The 5,214-nt window shown below is 47.3% G+C and overlaps 2 long non-coding RNA genes and 2 other non-coding genes across 4 annotated transcripts in view; 2 read left to right on the forward strand and 2 right to left on the reverse strand.

Moving 5' to 3' along the window:
• Positions 1 to 350: 350 nt before the first annotated feature.
• Positions 351 to 5,214, reverse strand: part of LOC116098104 — a 9,804-nt gene continuing 4,940 nt past the window's right edge. The window contains exons 3-4 of the long non-coding RNA XR_004121699.1: positions 3,246 to 3,349; positions 351 to 520 (exon numbers count right to left, since the gene is read on the reverse strand). This is a non-coding gene — a long non-coding RNA (uncharacterized LOC116098104). The remainder of the gene's footprint in view (positions 521 to 3,245; positions 3,350 to 5,214) is intronic.
• Positions 923 to 994, forward strand: Trnac-gca. The gene has a single exon. It is a non-coding gene; the product is annotated as a tRNA-Cys (tRNA).
• The window catches only part of LOC116098105, a 20,848-nt gene continuing 16,868 nt past the window's right edge, over positions 1,235 to 5,214 (forward strand). The window contains exon 1 of the long non-coding RNA XR_004121702.1: positions 1,235 to 1,340. This is a non-coding gene — a long non-coding RNA (uncharacterized LOC116098105). The remainder of the gene's footprint in view (positions 1,341 to 5,214) is intronic.
• Positions 3,381 to 3,452, reverse strand: Trnac-gca. Its single transcript has one exon. It is a non-coding gene; the product is annotated as a tRNA-Cys (tRNA).

Here is a 5,214-nt window from a genome sequence, read left to right on the forward strand (position 1 = left end):
CCCCCCCCGCCCCCTTTTTTTTTTTAAAGAAAGTAAGAATAAATTCAAGTAGACGATAAAAAATAATGAAAAGAAACTTATGATAAATCCACAGAACCTGACGTTCTGCCCCTGCCTCCCACAGGCTTGTGGTCAGGTGACAATATAAAGAACATTCAGTCCAATTTCAAGAGTCCTCACAATCTTAACAGGCCCAACAAGTCTAAAGTCACTTCTGAGATCCAAGACAAACTCTTGGCTGTAAATCAAACGCAGGTTATGTAGTTCTGCCGTACCATGGCACAGAGTAAACATTCACATTCTTAAAGGAAGGAAGAGGCAGACAGCACAGAAACGCTGGGTCAAAGGAGGAGGCCAGCCATATCGTCGCTCGATGTCTGCTTGGTGCAGTCACAGATCCTTCAGCATGTTTTGTCCTGCTGTGGAGCCAGAGTTTTGCCAGAAGAGTCCTCAGCCCTACCTCAGGGGCCGTACAGCTTATTCCTGAAGCCTCCTTACAGCCAAGGATGGTGATGTCCTCCTGAAAGGGACCAGAGGTCTGACGTAAAGCCTGCAGCCATTTTGGTCAAATACCTGCTCTGGTGTTGAGCAGATCTGTGGGGACTCAGCTAAGGCCACAAACTTGGCCAGAGGGTGAGGGGAGAAGACCATGGAGGAGCAGATGGGTTAAAGATTCTGAAACTCCATTTACTGGTTCTGTGTTGGGATCCCAGACAGTATTAAGGAAGAGAAACATCAGATCAGATAAAGGGGGCTTTGGGAGAATCTCCTCGACGATCAGAGAAGAGGAAACTTGCATCCATAGTGAAGGCTACCCGAGACCAAAGGGAACCTAGGACCATATGGAAACCACAATATTTAATAGTCTTAGAATGAAGGAGGCTACCTGGTTATTAGTGCTAATGCCAAGGTATATCAGGAAGGGGGTATAGCTCAGGGGTAGAGCATTTGACTGCAGATCAAGAGGTCCCTGGTTCAAATCCAGGTGCCCCCTAATAATTGTGTCTTTTTAGCCATCGAGTCAGCTATGCCCCCTCACTCTTCTAATCCTGAGAGACAAGAAGTAGACAAGGACAGTCCTGTGAGGGACAGACCCAGGAGGCCCTTGTGCTGTGTTTTTCCCTGTCTTGTAGCCTGAGCCTGACCTTGATGGTCTATGCAGCTGTCTGGCAAGCAGAACCTTACAGAGTGGCCATTATCTCTCTTCCATCCGCCAGTGCCAAGACCTGTCTATCATGAAAAAACCACATCCAGTGAGACTTTCCAACATCAAGACCTCTGTTATATGAATTTGAACAAGCAGCAGTGAGGCTGTGGTAACCTCCAGGTACACCTTGTAGGTAAGATGCACATTACAGATGGCTTGAGGGGCCCAGGCATGCATGCAGCAGCAGCGGGGAGTCTTCTTAGTTGAGAAACCCCTTGGGAACTACATTTGGATCCTAAAGCAACCCAGTCCCTGTTCTTCCAAGGGTGCTGACCTGCTAAAATGAGGCCTCCTGAGATTGGTTACCAGGCTTGGCATCAGGGTCTCCACAAGTTCGGCCCAGGAGGACCAGTGACAAGAATCTGGCCTTAGGATAAAGAGAAAGCTAGAAGATAGATAAAGAGCACAATTCCAGCCACTGGTCTAAAAGGTGATACCAGCGTGAATAGAGTCCAGAATGGAAGCAGCAGGAAGTCATGCCATGCCATGCCAGCAGGAGATGACTCCAAAGATAGTGTACACCCCTTCTGGATACAGGAAGAGCATGCGCTAGGCAGGACATAGGAGGCCTCCCCTGCTCACTTGAAGGGTCAGGAGGCAGCTAGTGACCGGAAGAGGAGTGGTTTGCATGCAGAGGGTAGGTCACAATATAGGGCCTAAGCATCGATAAGCAGAACTAAGGGTTGCCGGAAGCCCATGGTGATTAAATAGCACCAGTGACAGAACATGCTTGAAGTGAGCTTCATCTCGATGGAAGAGCATTTGACTACTGGTCAGGAGGTTCATGATAGAAGTCAAGGACAGTTGTGCATGTGTGTGTGCCTGCCTACCTTGCCAGCCTGCCTGCCAGCGAGCCTGCCAGCCTGCCTGCCAGCCTGCCTGCCAGCCTGCCTGCCTGTCTGTGTCCTTTAGGGTATAACGAGACTAGTACTAACTAAACTTGGAGTCTTTTGGGCCATTTCGTAAGAAGACCCAGCTCATCAAGCTTTAGAGATTTGAACAGCAGTTGTAGCCAGCAGGTTGTGTTGAGGCTGGGTTGGTGAAGAATGCCCAAACTGGGATTCATTCTCAACCCTGTTTTTAATAGGGTATGTTTCAACATGTCTCATAATTATGACCTTTTTTGAAGTCTACACTATGGGGCATCAAACAAACTTGGAGGCTTCCAGTTCCCACTGGGATCATGGGAAGATCTTGTTAAAAACAAAACAAAAAACCCCACCACCACCAAAGAAGTCTTTGCCCTACTCAGAGGCAGGAGCTATGAGATGAGGCCTGTAAACCTTTACTCCTATGCAGGCATGCCCTTTGTGATCAGCATCTCCTTAATTTGAAACTATGATGGATGTCCCAGTAGGACAGCCATGTCTCACATTCATCTGCAAGTCTTCCAAGGAAACAACTTCAGTGTTCCCATAATGTCTGCAGCTGTGGGCTGCTGCATATAGAAAATTCAAGGCATTAGCAGGGTCTTTAAGTTGCCATTAGATAGTGAGATGAGCTTTTAAGGACAGATCAAAACTTTAACTCGGGTCTTCTTGTTTCTAGTTATTGATCTGGGGGTACGACCCTGTTTTTCTTTTCTTGCCCATGATTCTTGACCTGCTAGCACGCAGGGCAGAAGGAAAGAGACCAAGAAGTTCAGGTCAATGCTGTAAGAACCCCTAGGTGACTTCCATCACTACCTCACCCTGGGTGTTTGTCCTAGAGAGCCTCCTAGAATCCTGTCCTTCCCCTGTTCCCAGGTCTGGGCAGGGGAAGGCGTAAGTGCATGTGGCCAGTAATCTGCAGTAGCCCAGGGAAGGTTCTCTAGAGTTGGGATACAGATCCAAGGCCCAGGGTCTCTGACATACAGCCTGGCATCGTGGAATCATAAACCCGGGAGCCACTCCATTGCAAGGGGCATGATGCTCAAGCTCAGGAGGCAGGAGAAGAGATGACCAGCTTCATCTGTGGATCACCAGCATCTCTCTGGGAGATTTTAAACAACCCCAGAGTAAAACATGAGGGCTAGCAGAAACAAGGGTGCATGTCTTACAGCTTCTAACAGGTGCATTACGTCATCTGAGTGACATTAGGCCGGGGCTTCTACTGTGAATTAGAGTCTGATGTGCTTCATTGTCGTTTTCCAGGGCTCCTGACCTACAAGGAAAACAATTCAGTGACAAAAAGTAGGGGGCACCTGGATTTGAACCAGGGACCTCTTGATCTGCAGTCAAATGCTCTACCCCTGAGCTATACCCCCATTTGTATATAGCTTCTTGTTAGTATCTTTTTATCTGTGGCATTGCACCCAGCCTTCCTGTGGGGTCATATTCCACTGTGGCCTCCCTGTTTTCTAGAAACTAGCAATCACTCTTCACTACAGGCTGCCTTCCCTTTTCTTCAACTTTAACCTGTCCCACTCAGTGCCCCATCCCTCAGAGTGTGGTGAGGGCACCGGCCTTGCAACTGGAAAAGACGCCTCACTGTCAAGAGTCCTTAAAGTCATGCACTGGTCAGGACAAGAACTGTTCATCCTGGTTTTCAAAGCAAACTGACACTGAGCACAGAAGAGACTTTTCCAAACTCCAAGGCTTTGGGGAGGTATTCCTGTTTCACTTGGGCATTCATTCACTCAGCAAACATGGAGCTTGTCACATGTCAGTCCCTGCCCATGTTGTGGACACAGGGACGAGGAAGACATTTCTTTCTCTCAGGACAGAGTTTCTAGATGAATGACTGAAGAAGTCAGTCTTTAGACTGATGAGGATATTCAGGCAGAAGACTTACCTACTGATTGGCTGACAGAAAGATTATGTATAGCTATTGATGTGATTAAGGTCTAAGTTGTCCCAGTGCTCTCATAGATCCACAATGCTATCCCTCAAGTTCAATTCTTTCTTAACCACTGACCTATTTTCAGCAAGAAAATAGGACACTATAGATGCCATTTGACACAGAAGCCAGGTAGCTGAGAATCAGCCTTTGCTCTCTCTTTTGGCTGCTTCTGATCTGCAGTAACTGGAGGCCAGAGAGTCTAACATTTCAGCCAGAAAGGGCTCCGTGTTTTACCCTTCTTAAGGGCCAGAGCATGCAGTGTGACATTCAAGCATATCTGTGTTGAATTAGCAGGTACTGGTGGTGCTCTCCAGAAACTGCATAGTGGTCTAGGGGAACTGAGGGCCAGTGTCACTCAGCTCTGGAAGAACTGGGAGTCTTCATTCCGTCCCTAGAGCCTATTGGATTGTGGTGGTTTGAATGTGAATGGCTCCCATAGGCTTATGTGTTTGAATGCTTGGTCCCTAGCTAGTGGAACTGTTTGGGAAGGATTTGGAGGCAGGGCCTTAGTGAAGTAAATGTACCCTTGTTGGGGAGGTATGCCACTGGGAGTGGGCTTTGGTTTTACAAGCTCACACCAGGCACAGCTACCCCACCCCTGTACCCTGCTTTCAACCCTCAGATCAGATATGAGCTTCTAAACTACTACTCAAGTGTCATGCCTGCCGCTGTGTTCCCCATGGACTCATAGAGGGTCATGGATTTGCTGTCTCTGAAACTGTAAGCAAGCCCCTCATTAAATGCTTCTTTTTATAAGTTGCTAGGCCATGGTGTCTCTTCACAGCAATAGAACAGAAACTACCATCTTTGGGCCCAATGAGGCCAGATGACCAGCCTCACTTTATGTACTTTCCTGAGAATCCTTCTTGTTACCAAACTTGATTCTAGCAGCAGCACTTTGTTTAAATAAAAGCCTATCTGTGAATAAGAAACATGGAAGGCCATCATTGGAAGAATGACAAAGACCTCAAGATGATGCAGGAAAAGAAACAAGACCTAAGGAAACATGGAACCAGGACTTCAGCCAGCCTTATTGCCCATCAGAATAATACAATGACCACTGGCCTCAGCGTCTAGCCTGGTGCCTGGGTCAGCTAGCTCCAGGATGTTTCCAAATCTCTCCACCTCTCTGTGTAACTTACTCAACATTAACAACCTTATTCTTTTTTTTTTTTTTAACTTTTATT

This window comes from Mastomys coucha, unplaced genomic scaffold (assembly GCF_008632895.1).
Source record: "Mastomys coucha isolate ucsf_1 unplaced genomic scaffold, UCSF_Mcou_1 pScaffold20, whole genome shotgun sequence".
NCBI classification, from domain to species: Eukaryota; Metazoa; Chordata; class Mammalia; order Rodentia; family Muridae; genus Mastomys; species Mastomys coucha.